Source organism: Poecile atricapillus, chromosome 3, assembly GCF_030490865.1.
Source record: "Poecile atricapillus isolate bPoeAtr1 chromosome 3, bPoeAtr1.hap1, whole genome shotgun sequence".
In the NCBI taxonomy this organism is placed as follows: domain Eukaryota; kingdom Metazoa; phylum Chordata; class Aves; order Passeriformes; family Paridae; genus Poecile; species Poecile atricapillus.
Window position 1 is genome coordinate 115495966 of NC_081251.1, and position 24372 is coordinate 115520337.

The window sequence follows — 24372 nt, forward strand, 5'->3', positions numbered from 1 at the left end:
GAATGAATTAATGTAAAAAAAATTCATTGGCTACTCTTAAATGCAATCATGTAATTCACTAAACAGGCTATGACTATAATCCCTGAAATTCTGCCATAACCACACATCTGGAATTACTTCCTAATAGTTACATTTATCTTTAAAGTAAACATTGTTTTTTCAAGAGTTACTATTCTTCCAGGAAACATGCTAAACTGTAGTTAGATTCATGTTACTCTAACTAAGGATTGTCAAGAGGTTTTTATGGTGCTGTGATTGAAGAAAATACTGTTAGAACAGCAATCCCCAAATGGTCTCATGGTTAATGTAAATAGACTGTTCCCTGGCTAACACATAGCCCAACCTATTGCAGCTTTCCTGGCATTAAAGATAAATTGTAAGTTCATCTCTAACTCCCACAGATTGTCACAGGATTGAAAAGGAGACACAGGCACTCCCATCTCCAGGTCACCAGAGCACACAGGTCTGGTGACAAGCACGGACACAACCACTGTGACAAAGAGAATGGTGTCCTGATCCCACAGATCAGATATGTTCCAAGAATATCCAGGATCAGATATGCTCCAAGAAACCAAAATTACACACTGTCTCCTTTCTGGTAGCCCTCTGAAACCAAGGCTGGACGAGCACAGAAAGCAATTCCATTACCCTCTCTGCAGGATACTTTCCCTCCAGTCTGTCCTTCTCTCCTACTGATGCCTCAGACCATCTCACCAGTCCAGCTCTTCACTTTAGAGCAATGATTATTACTAAAGAGAAGGAAATTTAGATAAAATGTAACCAAACTTTGCATTTATTCTGAGCGACATTCAGCTCCCTCTTAACAGCAGCACAACAGACATTAAGTAATTTTTAAAATGTCATTTTAAGCCAATATTTAAACTGGAGATTGGAAGCTCCTCTGAACTCTCAGGGTCCACTCACATCTTGGCATCCCAAAAGGGTGAGATTCTCACCCTAAGCTTCCACACAGAGGAAAGTGGCCTGGTCAGAGTCAATAGGGACACCTTGGGAGAGGCTCAGGGCTGGATGCCAAATGAACACACACATCAAACACCCCCACAGGTCAAACTCTGCAAGTATTTACAAAACACTGTGTAGAAACTCAAGAGTTGTACAGAACTTTTGGATTGAGAAGCTGAAGTCCTGAGCATGAAGCTCAGAAAGATGGAAAATGCATGTCCCCATTTCTCAGCCTGAAGGCCAAGGAGCTGTTTCCAGACTCTCTCCCGGGGCTCAGCCCCTGTGTTGGTTGCTGAACTGCAGCACAGTTCCAGGGACAGGAGCTCCCCTGTCCCGACAGGGCAGAGGGCAGCACACTCACTTATGTTCTGGCTTGTTGTTTCAGCTGCTGAACCAATCCCAAAATAATAAAGGCAGTAACTCAGCAATGCTCTAACTCCCTTGACCTCCAATATCCCCTCTCCCAATCCCATCTTTCCTTCCACAAACAGAACCATACTGCTTCTGCATTTTCCAGCCCAAGGGTGCTCCATGTCTTTGTCTTTGCTTCCCAAGCCACCCCACTTTGTGCTGCTGACTCCTCTGGCTGTCCATGGATGCGGAGCCCAACAGCCCAAAGCACCCTGAAAGGTCACAGCAAAGGGGGGACAGGCTGTGCCTCCAAACGTCACAATCAGCGTGTGGGGCACTTCAGGAATGCACAAACAAGGCAAGACTGAAGCCTCTTTATTCCCAATACAGGCTGGAAAAGCGTGCAAAGGTCACTAAAATCAGGCAGCCCGTCCTTCACGAGGGAGGTCTGCTTCCCACATCAAAGATAACCCATCACTCCAAAAACCAGGCAGTAAGAGTGGATTCCAGGCTCTTGTTTTCCTTCTGAGGTCCCCAGGATATCACACTCTAGCTGGGAGATGGGTACATAATTAAATAAGCACTGAAACAACTTCAGCAAGTGTTTGTGCTGCTCCCTGAAAACAGACACAGCCTCACTGTCCTGGAGCCCCCAGAGCTGTCAGCAGGGGTGGCCCGTGCACACCCAGCACGGGACAAGGATTCCAACAACCGAGCACAGCCGAGGGCACTGAGTGCACAGAGAAACTCAAAAGGACTGAAAATTGGTTATTTAAAAACACAAATCTCTGTTTCCACCCCTTCCGTTCCAGCACAGACCATTAAAACCTTCTGGTCTGATTCTCTCTACACTTGGAGCAACGAAGCTTCACCCAGTTTTTCATACATCACCCAGAAGACCTGGACTCCAACGTTTTATCCTGAAGACTGTAGAATAATTTAATTGATATATGTGGTCCAAATTTGCCCTCTGTAATCTGAGGTAGCTCCATCCAGCTGAGGATACAGCCCAAGATGTGCCAACATTATTTGAAGAGCCTCCTTAAAACACCAAGAGGGTAGAAGGAGGCTTCGTATGGATTCGATCCAAGGTCAGACACATAGCAGGAGTTGTGGGGTGGGATCCTCTGGGCTTCTGTATTACCCTGTGGAACATCCTAGAATAGAAAGTGCCTCTGAACCATCCTCTAAAGAAGGCCATGCCCTACCACCAACTATATACAAACCATGAACAGAGTAAACCAGAAAAAAATCTGGATATTTTAAGTAGAAAGCAGCTGGTTTTGGAGAGAAATTAATAAAGAGGAGTACAAAGATGAAGCAGAACTGAATTTACCACACACAACACTTCAGGGTGGAGCAAGCACCGAATTCCTTCTGGGACTGCCCTTCCTTTTCCCCTCATCACTTGGAGAATGTAAAACACATTTTGCCAAGCTGCTGAGGGGAGGGCTCTGTCTCAGCCATCAGCAGCTCCTAGGGAATAGCATTCCTGCAACCCAACCAAAAGGGAAAGTCTACAGGGACCCAGCAGGGCCTGGATTTACACACAGAGCATGAACACCCATGAGGGCTGTGAGAATAAAACTCCACATACTGAGCCCAGCTCAGTGCTCAAAGATCTAAACTTTGAAACAAAGAGTACTCGACCTCTTTTGTCAGGTGTTTGTGGCTTTCCCTGAACAAGCACTGCTGGGCAAAGTTAGTAGAATTTAAGCACTAAGAGCTTAGTTCAACTCCAATAAATACATCATGAGATAGTCCATGGCTGCTCCAGTGAGATCCATGGATTAAATACAGCTTCACTCCAACTCACAAACCACCTCTGTATCCAACACAGCCAAAAGAGATCTAACTCAGGACCCAAAAAATCTTATGAACCATCAGCTGGCCATTTTCTAAAACCACCATTCTGTTTTCTGCTTCTAAGTAGGTCAGCAAAGAAATTCCCATAGATTTAAATTCATGCAGCTCTTGGTCATTTGCTTTTAAAAACCACTTGCATTATCCTTAGTCTTTCCTGTGTAAGTGAAAGACAGACCCTGAAATTATTAGGATATCTGGGAATGTCCTGCCATGCATACATCTTAGCTGGAAAAAACCTGGGGGACCAGCTCAGCTCAGCAGTTTCTCTCTCCACCTTTTTTCTTACATTATTTATAACTTCTACATTCCAATTATTAGATTTCTCACCCATTTTCAGAAAGAGCTACATTTTTGAGTAGGGTAACCCATCCAGAAAGTGCCTTTTCCAAAGCCTGGGCCAAGGAAGGATGTTCCCATGGAGGAAAATTCAAGTGCCAGTTCATGAGTTGTAATTGAATCTGCTCTTCAGACTTTGCAGACTTTTCTGGTGCAAACGCAGCTGGTCACTTTGAAAAGTAAGGAATGAGCAGCAAACCAGGGATTATGTTCTGCTCGGGACTGGAATAGCATCCTGAATGTTGTGAGGGCTTTACAAGACAGCCAATATGTGCTGGTGCACCTGTGTGCTCTGATCTCTGGGGTCAGCAGCTGGCATGCCACTCCTTTTTCTGGGGAATATGACTGCCAAGAGCCCTTTAGCTCTTACAGCCCATGCAATTATTGTACTATAAATTCTTAGACAGGAAATTTTGATTGTAGAATTACCTGAACTTTTTGCTAAATAAAAGAAAGTAATAGCAAAAATGTTCTGGTGGTGGTAAATTAATATAAAGTGATTAAAAATCTGAGTAGGATTAACAATATGTTTGTCTGTGTATACCGTAAAGGGTGCTCTGGGTTGAACCCAAATGAAAGCCACAAGAGGAAATGACCTGGAGCTGGAATCAAAAAGGCTCCAGGTCAGCTGAGTCCCTTCTAGAACTATAGGAAGGACTTTTCTGACATAGGTTATCACTCAAGATAACCTTTACTCTGATCCACCCCTCAGCTTCAGCACAACTCAGCCATTTCACAGCTACCACAGAGGAGACCACCACCTTGCTTCACCAAACCACCTTGCAATGCTGGTAGAAGCCTCTGCATTTCACCCTTTGCCATCCTGACCACAGAGCAAGGCAAAGATTTCTAAACACCTCTAAGAAGGGGATGGAGTGGTGGAGGACACCAGGGACAACCTGTCTGGCAGGAAGGAAAACAGATATATTTCACTACTTATCAACACATTTCCAAAGAAACTACCCAAAAAAATTCCTTCCACAGTCACTGAGCATTTAAAGGACAATATTTAGCATCACCCTGTTCTAGAAGCGATCTGTGGGCTGACCTTCACCAAAAGAATGTGAAAATACAGGGCAATTGTCTACAGCGGTATTTACCTTTTTCTTCAGCAGAACAAAACAAAAAAGTCTTTTTTAGTATTTTTCAAGCGCTCACGCAGAGCAGAGCTCCAATAAAAACCAGGTGCCCTAGGAAAGGAGTTCCCAATTTTCTGGTCTCCACTCTCTCATGACCCAGCTCACGAGAAACAGAGCTCTGAGCTTCGGGAGCCTGCTGTGTGTCGGGGAAGCACTGAAAGCTGAGATGTTCCCGCTGCCTCCAGCCTGCCAGACACTTGGCTCTCCTCTGGATGAGGGCACTGCTGTCGGTGCAGGAAAAGCTTCACATCTTGACCCCAGCCATGCCCCTCACTTGGCAGGAAGTCCCAGGCAAGCTGAATGCCCTCGGGGACATCACTGCTTACTTGGGCAGCAAACTGGCAGTGCCAGGTGGCACCTGGCTGAGGGGCATCATGGACACAGCACCTTAGTGCCACCACAAGGGAACTTTCTTCAGGATAAAAAAGACAACTCGGACATCACGGGGTCGTTCAAGAAATGCTGTGATTGCCTCTGTGTGACCACATAACTTATCAATATCGGTTTACATCTGTATTAATTGAAATGAAGAGAGCTACAGCCAAGTTTCTGGGGGTGGGAGAGGGACCGGAGGTGCTGTGCCATGGCACATGCACTTCCCACTCCTCGCGTGGGGGTCTCACACAGAAACGCTGGCCCTGGGTCACATTTCGAAGGAGAGCAGCCTGTGCTTGCTGCAGAGCTGACTCCAGGCACTGACACACTTCCATCCGGAGCACATTCCTGCTCCTGTGCTCCTCTCCGGGGCCGAGATGCGATAGCTCTGACCTCCTTACAGGAGGAGGGCTGCCAAGTAAACAGGCCTGCCTTACCAGCCAGCCTACTGCTGCCTCCCCTGCCCTTCTGTTTCCCTTCTCCCGAAATGTCCCAGCCCAATCAGCGGGGATTCAACCTGTGGATGAGTGGGAGTGAGCCAGAGGCTCTGCCCATCTTCCCGGCATCCCTGCGAGCTCCCGTGTCCTTCCCCCGGGAGGAGGCTGCGCTGCCCGGCCGGGCCGTGCCGCAGTGCTGAGCCGAGGCACGGCCACAAACGAGATGCGGCCGTGGGAGGCTCAGCGCACTCACGGCTTGGCAACCCCGGAGTGTCCCCGAGGGAGAGGACGCAAAACCAGCGAGGAACGTCAAGCTGCCCTGATGTACGCCCAGGCAAACCTCCTCCGTGTTGGAGGGTTTTATGTAAGGGCAGGGAAAGGCTCCATCGCTCCCAGCCAAGGAGGAGAAATTGAGGACAGGCTGTGCGCAGGCACCTCCTCCCTGCTCGGGGGAGGATGCCTGCTGACAATTTCCAGAGAGGAAGAATGAGCCCGAGCTGCTTTGGCTCTGCCCCCAAACTGCAGAGCAGCGGTGGGAAACCGCACCCAGGGAGACGCCCAGGGAGAAAAGGATGTTTTGTTGTGGAAGCTTTTGTTCCTGCCTCTGTTTATTAGCGATACTTCACAGCCAGGCGGGCAGAGCAGGGAAGCCATTTAAAGGGCCAGCCTGGAGTAAATAACCTGCTCGGCAGCCGGCAGCCTTGGAATCAGCAAACAAACAAACAATAAAAAGCAAATTCCGGGGGTAGGAATGGGGAAGGATTTGTTGACACCCTCCATAAGGCAACAGGGCTGAAGCAACAGCTGGTTTCAGCAGCTCCAGCACCAACCCGGCGAGGAGCAGCCCCGAGTCCAGACACGCAGAGACTCTAATTAAGAGGAGACACAAGACAGCATTAATTACCCCACAGCAATGCCGGGATGATCCACCTGCTCCCACTGGCTCCAGGTACCAGAGATTCCCGAGCTCTGCTATAGCCAGAGATGCTCAACGAGCTCCTGAGGTCTGGCAGAGAGCTGGCCTAGTAAAGAGGAATTTAAGAAAGAACTCGGATTTGGACAGTGTGGTGGTCCCAGAGCAGGCACATCAAAACCTGCTCCAGAACAAGCACCTCCTGCAGATGGCTGGAGCCCAAGTCACAGCCAGCATCATGCAAAGCTGTGTCTCTTGCACTGGAATATGTTACAGGTACAATATGAATTCTAACTGTCCTCTCGTGAATGAAAATAAACTCAGAATAACCAACTTTCTCTTTGGGGAGATGAAGACAGTACTTGACTGTGGGTGAGGGAACGCCAGCATTTCCCTGGATTAGAGCTGGCTGGACAGTGAGCTGAGAAATGGAGCAGTTTGATACTCAACACCTACTTGAAAACGGAGGTGTTAAGATGAATTGTCCTGCAAATCAGCGCAGCCTGCAGCAGCAGCAATGCACACGAACATCCCGGGCTCGGCTGAACCAGAAACATGACTGAAAGCAGTCTGGAAAAGGATCCCTCCTCAGCAGGACGGAAATGTCAGATATCACACAAGTAAATCACTAAGTCACACAGTGTAAGGCACGATCCTGTCAGGCCAACAAGATTCCTGGTTCAAGTAACCAAGCACAGCTTGAGGCTCCTTTCCAAAGAGCAGGAAAAGTGTCTTCTCCTCCCCAGGGGACTCACAACACACATCTTCCACTTCTTGCCAGGGGAATGAGAGCACCACTTCCAAACGGGTCTCCTCTCCTTTAAACCAAACGTGGGCACTGACCAGAGAAACAACAGGTAAAACTGAGCAGGCTGCCTGCCTTTGCCCACATGGAAGTTTTAAATGGACACCAGCTGTTAATTCCTTTCTACATTCTTCACATTTTTTTTTGGCCAACTCCCGACAAGACTAACAGAAACCTTTCCCCCTCCAACTTTCATCTGATGCATAGATAACATAGTGAGGCAAGGAAAAGAAATCTATCTCATTATTGCCTTCATTTAAATGCATGCCTGTAGGTCCTCAGTGCATCCCTGCCCTCTGAGATGGGTTAAAGAGCCTTAATGCCATCTAAATTAAGTCAATTTGTTATTCAGAACATTTGTGAGCAAACAATTTGTGGCCTGGGAGGAGAAAGCAGAATGCAAAACCCTGGGAAATAAGATGATAGATGGGAAGAAAAAGACCAAAAAAAGCTATGTCTTAAATAACTCAGGTCAGGATTTTGGTTCTTTGATGTTTCAACTCAACTATGGTTGAGTATTTATTTTTTTAAATAAATATTTTAGTGCACATCCTCGTGTGCTGATTCATGGGAGATAAGAGATAATTATCATTTTATATATGACGGAATGATGACTCTTTCCAGGTTTTCCATGTGACTTTGTTAATCCTTGGGGATGGTGGACAAGACAACACTCCAAGATGTGGACACAACAGCTTGGACCTTGGCTACACAGGCAGCCCAAGGCCTTTTCCAGGAGCCATGGCCAGGAGAAAGACTCCTCACTCAATTCCCTGGGGCCACGAGAGGAGCCCAGAGCACGAGGTGCCGTCCTGAAGCGCGTGTTATTCACAGTTCTGGAGTCTCCAAGTCAAACAGGCAAATAAACACACCAATGACATTGGCTCCTTCAAAGCATCCAACTATTGTTATTGGCACTTGGATCCAAACAGCTTCTGGCCACACAAAAACACGGCCTGGCTTGAGCAGAACCCGCCCCGCACACCCTGGGAAGGGGAACGGCTCCAAAGGGTCCAAAAGCTTTGCGTTGACTTCCCAGGGAAATTGTACCGAGCACCGTCACACCGAGGGCTCCAAGGCCACTCCTGGAATAGCAGGAAGCACAAGGAAACACACTGGAACCGTGTGATCACACCAGGTGTAACCCCAAACCTGCCCACAGAGCCCAGCGCCGCAGGAAGAACCTGCAAAAGGCAGCAATAGGTAAAATATCTGATTCCTGTTTCCTTCTGATCTGGGCTTTTTGTCTGGGAAATGGATCCTCAGCTGGCACAGCCTCAGCCCAACAGCTGCATTGCTTTTCTGCTTCCACAAACACTCGGAAACTTCGCCAAAGCCCTGTTTGTGCTGGCAGACAGCCAGCACTTTATTATTATGTACTATTAGTTCATAGTGAGAAATGTGCACTACAGGAAAAAAAAGAAAGCCCCGAGAAGCTCAGTAATTTGGTGCAGATGTTGAAGATTTATGGAGCTCTCCCCACTGGACAGGATCTTACAGATTGTTTCTATCACCTGTTTGCTTTTGGAGTTTTTAATAAGATAACTATGTGTGCTATCCTGGAAGAATATTCCAGAATTCCTCCTTCAAAAACCAATAACTTTTGATCTCCATTTGTCTCCTCTCAGTAACAATCTCTCCTCAGAGTTCCATAAATGCCACTTGATATTCATTTCATATTTAAATACAATCTTGGCTGTTGTTTTCATTACCCAGAAACTTTCAAATGCAATCAGACAATTTAATTCTTACTTCATGGCCCAGAAAATAAAGCTGACACATTGTGTGCCAAGTCTCCAGCAGTTAGAATCCATGATTAAATCCCCCAGTATATCAAAATACCTGATAATCTTCACCTTTTTTCCTATTTTCTGGCAAAAAACATCTGCTCAGCATTTTTGGGGTCTGCTGCTTGCCCAGTGCGCAGAGCCCAAAAATCATTCAGCTTAAGCTGCCTGCAAGAGTATCTCAGTTCCCATCCAGATTTCTGAACCTCAGTCCATTAAATTAATTCTGCAAAATATCTGAAATGTGCAAAGCTCTGCATCTGACAGCAAACACCACGAAAGTGAAAACACAAGGAACTCACTGGCATTTTCCATAACTGACCTGTAATGGTTTTGCCATTTCAAATTACATCAGGAATGATTTCTTTCCACCAGCACAAAATGGCAAAACAAGGTGCATTTATTTCACTTGGAAATTGTTTTTCCAAGCATTTACAAAGGAAGATAAATCACCAAAAAAGGTTGTGGGAAGGCTGAGTTTCTGCTCTGACACCCATCAAGGAGCACCCAGGCTCCCTCCCTCCTCCCCCAGGGCACACCAGCTCAGTTTGGCTGGATAACCTGACATTGCCCTTCACCTTTCCCACAAGTCACAGCTGCTGATAAATTCTTCCTGAAAAATGATTTCATCCTTCCCGACAATGTGGCTTACACAGCACAGGTCCTGTAAAGGTCAGGACCTCGTTACAGATTTAGACAGTTCCCATCCCAAAAACAGTTAATCTGGTAAATTTGGAGGGTTGGAAACAAATCTATGGAGATCACATTTTTCCCACAGCTCTAAAATCGACTTTAGCAGTCACAATTGTACTTTTAGCTCAAAGAAAGTTTTAAAATGTTTTACTATTCCTGTTTCTGTGAGTTCATACAAGATGACAACAGGCTCTACACTGACTGTGGGTAAAGAGACATCGAAGAGAGCACATGGGTGGGGTGTGTCCACCTCCCCTTCCTGAAGGGAATTCAGATGGCAAAAAGCACCATTAGGAAGGGACAAGCAGAGAAGTAACCTAGAGCTAAGCTCCATTTCACACCGTGTTCTGTCACAGCCACCAAGCCAACATCTGCCACAAAAAGCACCTGCCCATTCTCTCTGGTTTCTTCAGTCACTCTCCCTGCATTCAGGGCTTTCTATGGAAAGTCCCCACCTTTCCCTGAATTACAGAAGACCAAGGTCTGGAATTATCTTGGGTTATGGGAATATATGAAGTAATTCCCATCCAGGAAGAGAAAAGACATCCTTCACTTGCCATGATCGCTTGCCTTGGATCCTGAACAGATTGGGCCTTATGTCAGTATTATCTTATTTCATGTACCTAAATGATTCTTTAATTTAATATGAATTAAAACATTACCTAGGGAGAATAAGCACAACAGGGGTGATACAGTTATGAAGGAATGCTTGCAAACTAGTGGTAGAACCTTCTTTAGCTTTTATTTTTCAAAAGCTCAGATTCTCACAAATTTCAGATTTATACCTGCAGATTTACAGTAAAATAAAAACCCAACCCAACAAAACCCAGAGCAGCCTTGGAGCCATTTTGAAAGCGCTAATCCTGATCATTTTCTACCTAATGACTGTTTACTACACAGCCCTTTTAAATGCTTGGCAGCTCTCCAGATCTTCCTGCTTTTCCTTTCTCCCACCCGTCCCTCCTGACTGCCATCTCGGGCGAGGACAAACCTCCGGAGGAGAAAGCTCTCTGCCGCCTTTGCAGCCTCTAAAAGCTCCACTTCCCAGGGGAAATCCTGAGCCTCATCTCGCTTTCAAGGCAAAACCAAAATCTCCCTCACCAAATGAGAGCCTGGAGCAGAAAAATTAAAACCAACCAGAAAACTTGGGGTTTTTTTAATTATTTCAAAACCAACATTGGTTTTAAATTAAGTGGGAGGGTTCTGTAATTCTCTGACCCCTAGCAGGAACAGATTTGAGCAGACCCACCCCACCACTTGTTTCAAATGCCATTCACTGTCACTTGGCATTTGAAGCTGGAACAATTATTTGTGGTTGGATGCTGTCCCCGCTCCCAACCAGCTGTGCTTTGATCTCCCCCTCATAGCTCCCGTGGATCTGGAGGAAGCCCAGCTCCCCTCCTTACCAAAAATGCAGCGGAACAGTTCCTTGGGGAAAGTGCAGGTCCTGTGCAGCTCCCAGACCCCACACACGCCTGGGATGGGCCCAGATGTCTCCTGGAACCCTGACCACCATCCTCTCCGTGGCTTCCACCCACACACCATGCTCCAGAACCCCTGGTGGAAGCGAGGAATCAGAAGTAAAAGCACAATGGCACTTTTAACTGAAAGGATGAGGTCAGAGATGTGTCCCTTAATGATGGGAATTGGGATAAGACAGGACTCAACACACAGATTTGAGCAGGAATAAAGCAAAAGCATAACCAATGCAATGCGCTACAATCAATATTTTAAATGAAATCAGTCCAGCCCATATTCAAATCAGGTCACCAGTAATTAAAGCATGCTCATTTGGAATGGTAAACCCAGAGAATGCCTGGATCAGAGCATTTCTCAAAGAGAATATATTAATGGGAGTGTTTGGAAATGCATGATGCACTCGTAAGAGGCTTTAATATAAACCTCAGGATTACGCTATGCCAGCTTTTCAATTATTATACTCTCCATGAAAAGCCAGGCGCTGGCAGCAAGAGGTTAAAGCAGACCTTGGAGCATGGCTTTGCCCTTTCTCTTCCTGAGGACCCCACTGTTGGTTCCTACTCCTGCACCACGTGCAGCTGAACAGAAGCACTGAAGGTGGGATTTTAAATAAAACATCTCTATTAGTGATGCCATCAATGCCAACACAACACACAGGGGGAAGCCTCATAACTTCACCAGGGACAGCAAAATCAGTCCCTGTAATTTCTAGAATGATCTGCTTGGTTGACTCCATCTTAACACTCACCACACTCCAACTCAGCCATTTTAATTCCTGAATGGCTGGAGTTTGCTTTCCCTTCACATGGCACCGCACGGCAGGCTCAGCTGTCTGGAGACCAGGGATCTCTCCCTGTAAAGCACATGCAAGTGAAGGATGGAGACACAAAAAAAACCCTGAGTGAGGCTGAGGGGAGGTGGTGAGCAGCAGAGCGAGGTAATGTGACTGAATAAGTAAAAAGGCAGAATTTTTAGATTGTTCTTGTTCCAAACAGGCATCTCAGGAAAAGCTCCTGGTTCTCTCCAGAGGGTAATGGGGAATGCAGGCTGTGTCTGTGCTGTTCTAACAGCAGCCCCAGAGAGAAATCTCCCATTCCCAAGCCGTAGGAATGGGCTGGCACCCACTGGAGCCTGCTGTGCAGACACTCAGAGGCAGGGCAGGAGTTGAGCCTTTTCCATCAGAACCTGGGAACCATGTGGATGCACAAATCCTGCTCCCCCCAAGGCCCTCCTGCAGGCCCACCTGCCCTGGAGCCCCTCTGGCATCTCTGGACCCTGCAAATGTCCCTGTTCTCCAAAACCAGGCATGCCCTGTGCAGAAGAGGGACTAAAACCCAAGCCATACATCCACGCCCACAGCCCCCAGCTCAGCTCCAAAAGGAGCTTCCAGCTCTCCAACAGCAGCTCCCAGAGCAGCAACCTCTGTAATCCACAGGGCACTGCACCAGCTTTGGAAAAGCATCAAAAGAAAAGGTTACCTGCAAATCCCAGAGTTTATTTTTGCCCCACTGCAGTGCTGCTCCTTGCACTCCCCCAGCACTTCCAACTCAGGCACCCAGGCACAAAGGAGCAGAAAGGAAACCAAGTCCTTCCCAGTATTCCTTTCTGACATTCCACCATCCTAATGCAAGTTCCAGGCAAGCAGAGTCTTCCAGAGTAGCAGAGAATAAACAGAAAACAAGCTCTGGGCAATAGATGAAGCTACAGGATCCACGTTGATGCTTGTCCACCTGCAAGTGCCTGAAGGACGATCCCTTCCCTCAGCTCTTCCACAGGAATTGTTGGAAAGATGCTGGAGCTGTAAAATCCCTCTGGTCAACCATGACAAAAAGATATTTGTGCTGACTACCACATACCTGTTTACCAAATACATTACAAAAACTAGCACCAAACATGTGTTTGTTACCTGAGCTAGAAACATGAAGAGAAAAGGACTCCCCTGACCAGAAATTTTAATTTCATCTACCCAGAACAGCCTCACAGGAGAGACTGACTCAAACAAGCCATATTTGACAGAGATAGATTAGACAGATGGTACAGTGTGGTATAAAGGGGATTTGTGCTTGCTTGACTTTGGCATGGCTGAATTACTTATTAATTGCAGATACACAAGAGTTGTACTGGGTATTTTACAAAGATTTAATGTCTATTAAAACTTCATACCATTCAAAGTTACCACAGGTTCTGTACAGCAACAGAGAGGTTGTTTTGCAGCTCAGTTCTGCTGCACACTCTTCAGAGCCTATTGTGATGTATTTTGATATAAAGTGGGTATAAACAGCAAAATTACATGTGCTATGCTATTACAGAAGCTTTGAGCTACCTGTGAATTTAGAGAAATTAGCTGCAAGGTGAATAGAAACCCTGATTTAAAATAAAACCTCTGAGTTCTTGAAGGCTGCTGAAAATCTCAAATATCACAAGGAAGGCTCCTTCCTCTGTATTCCTCTGCTCCCTTCCCCAGTGGCTGCTGTTGGATTCTTCCAAGATCCTGGTCAAGTGCAAGATTTAAAGATATTGTTGCAGGGAATACAGGGGGGTGAAATCCAAAACTGGGGAGCACTCAAACCCAAGCTAATGCCAGGAGCCCACACACAGGGCAGGAACAGCAACACTGAACACTGATTTAAACCAGGCCGTTTTCCCTAGAGCTCCTTTTCCCTCGGGATCAGCATTTCTGGCACCTACTGACAGCACCCCAGCCCCATCCAGCACTGGAATTTCAGTCTGAGCACGCTGAGTCCGGGTGGGTTTGTTGTCCCAAGAGCTGTAGCACAGCAAGGCACCTCTCCCAGCTGGCCAAACCCAGAACAAGGCAGGGTGTGGGTTCCAGGCAGGAGGGGGAATCTGGAGAGCAGGAAATTACCGAGAGCCTCAGACATTCTCTGCAGAGCAAGGGCTGCCAGCTCCTGCCTCCCCTCCGAGACAGACCCAACCAGGCACCAGGGCTGGCATTTCACAGGACAAAAATGACTCCTTACTCACAGCCTCCTCCCAGGCCAAAGATCCATGACCTCATCTCCCACCGGCACAAGAGGAGGGGCTGGGCTCCCTCCTGTGTGCAAGTGTCAGTCAGGAGTAACCCAACCACAGACAAATTATCAGCCAAAATAGAACAGCCACTCGACAGGAGAGTGGGTTGTGCAGGGGAATAAATAAACCAGCAAGGGGGACAGACTCTGGGTTTGGGGAAATGGATATTCACATTTTCACCTCACTGTCTGATGTTAAACCTTTCCCTACTGATTTGTGACTCTGAGTGAGCACAAACAACAATTAACCACTTCTATCGAGAGGTTAAAATTTAGCCTCATTATCACTCCTTTTAGCAACAAAACTGGCAGAAAATATCAAAAGCAAAGTTTTAGCCCCAAAGTCACTACTTCTGTAACTCTATAGGTCTCATTTGAGATAAAACAGCACTGAGATCCCACCCAGAGCCACTTCCTCACCTGCAGCAAAATGCTGGGAGCTTCATTTTCACAGGTGTTGGACACCAACAATTCCCATCCAGATAAATCTGGTCTCCAATGCTCCAAGCCTGAGGCAAAAGTCTGATCTCCCTCCTTTCATTATCCTCAACAATCAGCCTACAGCAGCCGTGTCTCTAACACGGGGATTTCGGGATACCTCACCCTGCCCAAGCTTTGGGAAGTCAGAGCAGGGAAAACAGAGCCATCATCTCTGCAAGTCCAAGGAATACCCACAAAAATTTCAACCAAGAAAGAAATCACACCCATCAGTACATTTAATTCAGTGTAAGTGAAACAGGGAAGTGGACACACCACAAAACATCCTGGGAGGAGCCCTGAGAGCAGCAGGTGGTCACAGGGCTGTGTAGGAATTCTCTAGCCCTGGGAATGCTGCTATAGAGCTTTGGCTGGCCTTTCTTTTTCCCGGTTTAGGGCTTTCTCCCCAGATCACAGGGCACTTGAGCACACATGAGCCCATGTCCTACTCCCAGGAAGGCTCTCCCAATCTGTGTCTTGGGAATTCTGATCCCTACCTCAGCCCTCACTGCTTTACTCTGACAGATGAAGTCAAGGACAAATTTGCCTGCAGGTATTCATGCCAAGATTAGGAGAAAAGAGGTTCTGAATCAGCAATATTTAGGGCCATCTTTGAAGCTCTGCAGGAATTACAGCTTGGATTTGCCTGCTCCTTGGGCAGATTTTCTTTCAGCTCCCTCTCCTTCCTCCCACTTGGACCTGCTACTAAATTAATCAAGGATGGTTTATGAGCAAGTTGAGGACAAGAGATCTGCAATTCAGCCCTCCTGAGAACAGCCAGCCCTAAGTCTGAACAACTTCTTTTTCTTTCCCTCCCAGAGCAATGCTCAGCATTCTTCTTGACATAACTTTCGATTTTGCTCACCTTTCCAAAACCAGTCTGGATTTGTCAATGAAAAATGAGCACTGAAGCCAAGGTCCCTTAAGATGTTCCAGATACTTTTACTTCCATATCCTCCAAAAGTTATCTGAGAAAAGCCAAGGCATGGCTGCAGCAGCCTGGGCACAGGCTGGCAGCTTGATGAGGACACTGTGATTTGAAAATGGAAATAACTGAATACAACTGAAGGAGGCAAAAGATGTGGGGATGCCAGACAGAAAGGTGAAGGTGATACCTGCCACCAGTAGAGAGTGCCATCACAGCCATGGCAATGCACAACCTGCACACCTGGACTTTCCAGAGCTGATAACACTCACCCATCTTCTTCATCCATAACTCAAATGTAACAGAGGAGAATGAAAATTCACTTATTTGGGAGGCCTGGTAACCTCTGTTATCTCCTGTGAGCGTGCTCTCTGCCCAGGAAACAATGCCAGTGTGCAGAATTTAATCCCTCCAGGATGTTGTTGAATTAAAATAATGCACTTAACTGCTCACCCAAGCAGCAGTGTGGTGTGAGAAGTGCGTCAACACCTCTGTTTGTAAAGTGTTTAATAGGACTCAGGTAAAGACATTAGGGGGACACTGGTGGCTCCCTGCACAGCACACAAGGACATTTCACCAGGTCAGCACTGCCTTCCAAACACAAGCTGCTCAATTCTCCCTGGATTGCTAAAGCAAGGGGAACTAGGACCCATTTCTGTGCAGATCTGAGCTAAGACAGCTGCCTTTGGTGCGACAACAGGCACAAGAACCACACCTGAGGGACCTAATACAAATCTGAGCCCAGGAACCCTGGCTCCACTCACAGCAACAGGTGACCTGGACAAGGGGAAAAGCACTGGCTGAGAGACCCTGACCAGCAGCCAGAGCTCCTGCACACCAGGACTGAATCCTGATGTGTGACCAGCCATGCCTGCCCTCTCCACAGCATGGTTTTCTTTTGCTGGGTGTTTCATCTGTGACTGAAATTTGTGCCCTTTTGGGTTTCCATGATTTGGGCTTTGTGACCAGAACAGGGTGGCTGGGTGCAGAGGAGAGGTAAGAGAACAAACAGGGACCTGCCCTTTCTTGGAGCACCTCCCAAAGGAGGGAAGAGCTCCAAAGACAGCTGCTGGGCACAGAGGGGCAGCGGAGCGTCGGGGAGATGAAGTGCTGCGATCCCAAAGTGATTCCAGACACAGCGACGACACGGAGACTTATCAAGCTCTTCCCTCACTGCCAGTCCTCTGGCAGCACGTGTCCCCACAGCCAAAATGGCATTCCTGCTGGGGGAAACCCAGGACAAGCCTGTTAGGCTATGGATAATGCTGTCAGAGACAAAAAACATTCTGGTTTTGCCTTGTGGGATCCACCTGCTCCAGGATTCTCTCCCAAGAAGACTCCAGCTGTGATGGATGATCCTCAGAGGGGTTTCCAGCTGAACACAACTGGTTGAGCCCAACTTGAGCTGATAAATGTTAGTGCTGGTCTCCTCCCTACAGAAAGGGGAAAAACGATCTCCTTTTCCTTGGAACTTCTAAGGCAAAGAGAACAGTCCTGCCATCACTCACCTGGACCAACAGGATTATATGGTCAAATTAGATTTTCCTTCACCCTTATTTTTGGCTAAACACTGCTTGCTGAAAGTCTTTCTGGGCTTCATTTCCGTGATAAAAGGTGGGCTTTGTTTGGTTCCTTCCTTGCCTCATAATATCATTAAGATGACTTTCAAGCCACATAATAAATCCATTTTGTCTCCATTAAACATACAGTGGTCATTTCTGTTTGCTTGTCCTTTATTTCACCCTAGAGGAAATTCTCTTCTCCAATATGTCTTTTGTTGATGGCAAATGGAAGGAAATTATTTTGCTGAAATGGTATTTTATTATTAAATTTTGCATTAGTCGATGCACAAGAGCATTGGGAGGGGGAGAAAAATAAACACCTGCCTTTCAGTCTGTGCATTCTTGAAGCGTGTAGGCTGAGGACATTGGCACTCAGAGCACACACCCCAACTTGCCAAGCCCTTGATCTTCCCACTGGGTTCAATCCTCGGGATGCTCCCACCCTTGTAAGTGGCCTCCCAAAGGCAATTAGTGGCTCACTGCAATTTGCAGTGCTCCTGTAGCCACAGCCCTGAGAGAGAGGCAGGTCTGCCTCCCACCCTCTGCCAGCTGCTCCCCAAATCCCAGTCTGGAAACCATCAGGATGGGAGCCTCGCTCCGATGAAACGCTCTCCGTGCAGTTTTCTACTTAAATCCTGATTTTTCTTCTTGCTTTGCTTCCACTCTTATTTTCTCCATTTCGTTTTGGCTACTCCTCGCTTTCTTTTGATCCACTTCCTGCTCGTTTCTCTCTCCCACCCACGTGTCCTCTGTGTTCAACAGCAACACCAGCAGATGAGGGGTGAAGACACAGGGGTGGAGAAGCCTCAGCTCAACTCCCACACAGCTCCAGCCTCGGGACTGAGCCTTTGACTCGCTCAACATTCAACTCCTCAGCTGAGAATAAGGATTTGTCTGTTCACAGCTATTTTTAATACTGCAGAGAAGGTTTAATATTTGAATATCAGAATTGTAATAGCATTTGCAAGAGGAATGGCCTATTTTTAGCAAAGCACTGGCTTTATGGATGCCTCACAATCACAGCACTGTCATAGGGAGAGTCAACCAAAGAGGAGGTTGTGACACAGCTCTCTGCAAAGGCTCCTGCTTCCCTTGCCATTTGGAATTCTGCATGGAACAGAGCTGGGGAGACTCACCATAGTCTCCAACAGAAACCTCCATGCACAGAGCACAAAATTATGAAAGCTTTCCAACATCCAGCTGCTAAACCCAGCCAGGTGTCACAACTAATACCAGGGCTGAGAGGTCAGCACACACACACACAGCATCCTTTCTTCCCCATCCTTAGCAGCCCTTGAAATTAAAAGCCATTAAAAAAAACCCTACATCCCCAAGTCCCAGCTAAAATTAACCATAAGCTTGCATAAAAATTCCCTCAGATGCATTTCTTCTGGCCTTTGCTGGGTTTCTGTTTGCTGCAACACTCAAATTACAAAGCCTCCTCCCCCTTGTTGTTGACACCACAAGACAGCTCCTGGCCTTCCTTCCAATCCCAGCAACTCGGGAACAAGCCCACGAGTTTGGGTTGTTTGGACTCCCCCACCACAAAACACAACTGTTTTAAAACACACATCCAAACACAATGCTGATCTCATTCCAATCCATCCCATCCGACCCCACGGGGGATCCCCTGGCTCCCACCTGCCAACATTGGGAACAGGTAGAACAAAATAACTCCACACCAACAGAGCCAGGAATATTCCTCATTGTCCCTGAGGAGACCTGGCTTCTCTAGCAATAAATCTAGGAAAATGAGCCAAGTGCCAGCCACCAAACACAGGGGCACATCGCTTCCCCAAACATGTCACTTCTGGGAATATCCTCATCAGTCCCTGTAGGAGAAACCCAAACCCCAGGCAAGGCTGACATGGTCATTCCACTGAAGGAGGAGCTGTTAACAGTACTATTATTATTATTATTATTATTATTATTATTATTATTATTATTATTACTATTACTACTATTATTATTATTATTATTATTATCTGCAGTTAGTTTGAAGCCTCCTATCATAACACCCTGATTCCCAAACCACCACCCCAGGGAACAGGAAGCTCTCTATAGCAAGTCACCTCCAAGGCTTCTCCGAGGAGTAGCAGAGGGTTTTCCAAGGGATTCCTGAGGAACAGGTGCCTGAGGTGCAATATTCAAGGACCAAGTATCAGCACAAAACCCATGAGAACTGAGAGGCAGAACCCAGCATCCAGCCAGCCTCCGATTCCTGACACACTCTGAGGTCCAACCATCAACCCAACGAGACCACCACTGACCATGTCCCCAAGTGCCACATCCACATAACTTTTCAATCCCTCCAGGGCAGCTGTGCCAGGGCTGGAGAACCCTTCCCATGGAGAAGTTTGCCCTGATATCCAACCTAAACCTCACCTGGTACAAACTGAGGCGGTTTCCTCTCTGCAGAGACATATGCAGGCAGCAGGTGATATCAGTCAAAACCACAATGGGCAGATTTTTAAAAGCAACAAAGATTTTATTGCTCCTGTTGACAGCCCAAATGGGAAATCTTTGTAAATTTTAACTTAATCAAGGAAGGAAATTATGTACCAAACATTCCAGTCTGCTACTGTACGCTGAGACCAATTCAGAGAAAGAAGAATTGAGTGGTATATTCCAATTACTACACAGGTAATTTCAGTGCTTTGTGTTTGGGGAAAACAAGATTATCTTTTGGAACACTGAGACAAGAGACTTGGTCATTTGCAAGGCACAAAGCAAATTCAAAACCTGCTTTGTTGCTCCAGTAATATTTGCATAATAGTTATTTATATGTGTGATGAGTGTAAGCACAGTTTCAGGACAGTTAGCCAAGGTGAGTCGCCCAGCTCTTTAATCCTCTAATAACATGCTTGGGGTGCAATTTGGGAATTCATTCCCCTCTGATGGAGCAGCTGTGCTGCTGCATAGTGACCATTTCTCAGTGCTCATCCCCATCAAATTGCACTGTTTTGATCAATCCACAAAGCAGAGCAGTAAAAATGCATACAAGGATATTTTTCTTCCTTTTTTATGTAATCTGCATGCCCTCCTAGCTCTCCTTTAGATATGATGAGCAAGGTCCTAAACACCAGCAATGGGCCACATTTATCTCCAAAATACACATAAAATTGGAGTGGTAAGCCTGCTAATCGAGTTGGCTGCAAATTAATTTCAGGCCCAGAGCTCTTCCATGGCTTCCTGGATTCCTGCCACAGCTTATGACAACCAGAAGTTAAAACTGCAAACAGCTGTCCTCCTGTTAGAGGCACCCTGGAATAACACGGATGCTCTGCTCACAAAACCACCCTAAAGGTGGTGCGGGGGTTCATCACCCTGTGCCAGGAATCCGAGGAACTCTGGGACTCTCTGAACTCTGCAGCAGCTCTGCTGTGCCACTGCAACCCCAAGTGATTCATGGTATTTTCTGCTGGTCAGCAGCAGCTGTAGAAACATCCCTCAGCGCTCTGCCTCGCCCTGGAATGTCCATGTGCTCCTCACCTGTCAGCTCTGCTGCAGCCAACACATTTGTCTTCACTGGCCTTCTTCCCCTCTCCTTCAGAGGAAGATCCTACAAAGCCTCCAAAGTTCTGGTTTGTCTCAGTGAATATCCAAGCAGCAATCTCCAGATCCTGCTGTAGCCATGCAGCTGATCTTTGCTGCACTTGCTGCAGCAGCATAATCTCACTCAGGATTTATTACCTGATTAGGATTACTCAGACTAAAAACACAGCTAGATAAGAGCAGTGTGCTCCCTGTCACCTGCCCACGGAGGGGGATCGCCGTCCCTGACTGCGGCATTTTGGGATCTTGTCACTTTTTTCACAATCTTTGCATTTCTAAAATGGATCTGAAACATTATCCAACAATACAAAATTATCTCAGATACAGGTTGGGCTCAATGATCTCAAAGATCCTTTCCAACCTAGTTAATTCTGTGATTTTGAGATGTTGTTGTGCATATTTCTCTATGAAGAGGATTTCTACCTCAAGGCCCAGACTGTGATGATGTAAATGGACACAACATCCCATGCTGGGATGTAGTTGTGTAACTTGGCACAAGTGGGGATTCAAATACTTCATTCTCAAGCTTCACAGAGCAAGAAGAATCACAGTACTGCAATGAGAATGACCATGGAAGGTCCCTTTTTTCTTACTAAACAGTGAAGAAGCAGTTTTGAGTCTCATTCCTAAGCTGGCAGATAGTACAGGCTATTACTGCGCCATGGGGACTTGTCTGGGGGAAATATCTTTACTTCTTTGTGGCATATGTTTAATGCAAAGTCACCTTATTCTTGTTTGTCTAGCATACAATGAGAATAGGTCTCTAAAAATAACCTACTTCCCCCCCTCTTCCAGCTCCTCATGGCAGTTTCACTTATTATTAGCCATTATTCACGTCTCTTACATAAAGTGCAATTTCTGGAAATTTTTATGCCTCCTGACACAAAACCTGAAAGTGAGCAAGACTGGAGAAGGCAGAGCTCAGTGAAACTCCACTGGATTGTGGTTTTTTACCTCTCTTTCCCTTTTACCTGGGTTTGATGTCATCAGGTCCCTCCTTGGAGCAGCAATAAAGCTCCTTTACACAGCCGGGCGTGGGGAAGCTGCAAAGCTGGATCAGTGGGGCACCTGGGGTCAGGGAATCCCCCCGGGGGGCACAGGGGTGGGGCTGTGCCACATCCTCCTCCCCAGCCAACCTCGGAGCACAACCACCCACCTCATCCTGAGTGCTTTCTCTTCCCAGGGATTGTGGAGCAGGCTGACAGAGAGCCTGGCAGCTGCAGCTGAGTGTCCTCTGCACGGACAGCCTCGGTGGCACAGGGGATATGAGCTCCTCTCCAAGCACAGCCCCTGTGGATCTAATTCCCAGGGCCAGGGATGTCAGTCCTGGCCCAGGCTTCTTGGGAGTCACATCTCGTGGGGCTCTGGAGCTGAACTGACACCAGGCTGGCAGTGCACAGCAGGAGCTGAGGGATATTTTCCACCAATGACCTCTAATCCATTTGCCTTTCCAAGAGCACAGCTTGTCCTCAAATCCGAAAGGTCACGACTTCCACCGCTCCAGACTTTTTGTTCTCAATCTTACGATTCCCTGACAATCCCACTTTTCCCTTTCACAGAGCTCCTTGTGCAGGTCCCTGCAGCAGCACAAGTGCACATCCAGGGAATGTAATTTGGATCCATGTTTTCCCCTCACTGGGGTTAAAGAAGCACCTGCTGACTCAGGATCTCCCAACCTTGCTCCCAACCTGGCCGCCCCCGCACTTTCCTCACGCTATCCCATTTAGCAGCCAACTCATCCTCTTGCTGTAAGAAACTAATTCAGGCACCCCAGGTTCAAAGTTTAACTGGCTTATGCCAACCACTAAAGCTGCACAATCAGATCCTTCCCTCGACAAATTTGACACGGGGCCGAAAATCAAATTTGCTTCTTTTTCCCCTTAAACAAAACCATCTACGGTCTGCAGTGGTAAACCACTGCTCATTTGAATATCCAAACACTGGCTGTTTGCATCCAGGGGCTGGTGCCAAAAGCCTGTCACCCACAGCCAGCCTGGGCACGTCTCAGGCTGCTGAACTGATTCATCTCTGCCTTGGTACTTCCAGGCTGTTCAAGATGAATTTGAAGAGGCTCCTACTGACCTACACTGAGGTAAAACCCATCTCATTCCTCATTCAGGTGATGATGAGGATGATACAAATGGCTTTTCCTGTGCTGGGACTCGTGTGGTTTCACCACAGCTTTTTCCCCTCTTACCTGCAGCCAAAGACTTAAGAGGGACATTACTCTCAAAATGTAAATGGAATATATTACCAGAAAAACCCGCCTGAACCCTCAGTCAATAATCCATTTTTAGGAAAGAATTTGTGCGAAAATGAGGTAAGTGATAACTTTGCAGATCTCCTGTTATCCACAGTGCTATTTTAGGGAGAGTGTGACTGCATTGGGCTTGTCGCAGAGTCCTGCTTCCAATCTCCTGGCAGGTCCCCAGCACATTCCAGTATTTAACGCACAAGGCTCGTTGGGATGCAGTCCCACTTATCTCCCAGACACATTGACTAAGACTTTCCCACATAAACTGACCCACCCTTTAGTAGCAAGAGGTCACACAGTACAATCGGCCTTCAAATGAAGAAAACAATCAGGAAAAGCTTCTCTGATGCCAAAAACACCAACAGAATAAAACACAACAGGCTCCAGTGTTTGTTTTATGAAAACTTGAAAACTGCAAGGCAGATTTTTCAACTCGTGATAATCAGTGCAGCCCCACCAAAGTCAACCAGGTTTCTTTCAGGCTCAGCACCTAGCCTCCTAAAAGCATCTAAAATTGCTACAAGAATACATCACTCTAAAAAAGGTTAAAAATAAAAAGGTGGCGATTAATCCATTCATCTTTTACTATGATGAAACTGTAGAGAGTTATTCATGGCATTATGCTCCAAATAAAGTCACAATAGTTTACATAACAAAAACCAAGCAACTGTTAAAGTAACCAGGTTATCTTTATCCCATATGGATCCTATATGACAAAGAATTCCTGGTAACTTATGGAGAACTCTCCTGACTTCTTCACTGCATGATCCAGCAAAGGGTGATCTACTGGATGATCATCCTGTATCAAACACCCAGATTTCTATAAGGCACATCCAGGCCCAAAGTCCTTCCCAAAAATTAACTCCAAGCTGCATTCCAGTGTTGCTGTAAATGTGTGTGCCACTGGCACCCCGGATCCACGAGGCACCCACCCCATCTGCAGGGACTGCTGTGGATCACCCTGAAACATTTTCATTAAATATTTGTTTACTATGAGAAAAGTCAGTGAAAGCAAGAAAAATCTCCCCATTGGTTTAGCTACTGACAAAAGCAAACACCTGGAATGCCCAAATCCAAAACCTGTGGGTGTTCAAATAAATGTATCTATGTTAAATTAGTTTACATACAGCAGGCAGCACCTTTTCCCTTCCAAGCCAAAAAACCAGAGGAGCTACTTGCTATAATTAGCTGGAACATTTGTGGTGTCTAGGCACTAAGCAAAATTGATTTCATGAGTGGGAAAAATCAGCTTTTGGTCCTGGTGCACAACCCCAGAGTGATCAGCTCCACTGTGGAGCCCAGGCTGCCAGAGCTCACCATGTACAGTTTCCTTGCCCTTCCAAACACGAGGCTCCCTTTTATCATGTAAGAACCAAAAGCAGATATCCCATGTCATTCTATAATAAATCAATTGATAGAGCAA

General features: G+C 46.7%; 1 protein-coding gene across 4 annotated transcripts in view; it reads right to left on the reverse strand.

The window, feature by feature from the left end:
• The window catches only part of SPTBN1 (spectrin beta, non-erythrocytic 1), a 115665-nt gene that overhangs the window by 85805 nt on the left and 5488 nt on the right, over positions 1 to 24372 (reverse strand). The window lies entirely within an intron of this gene.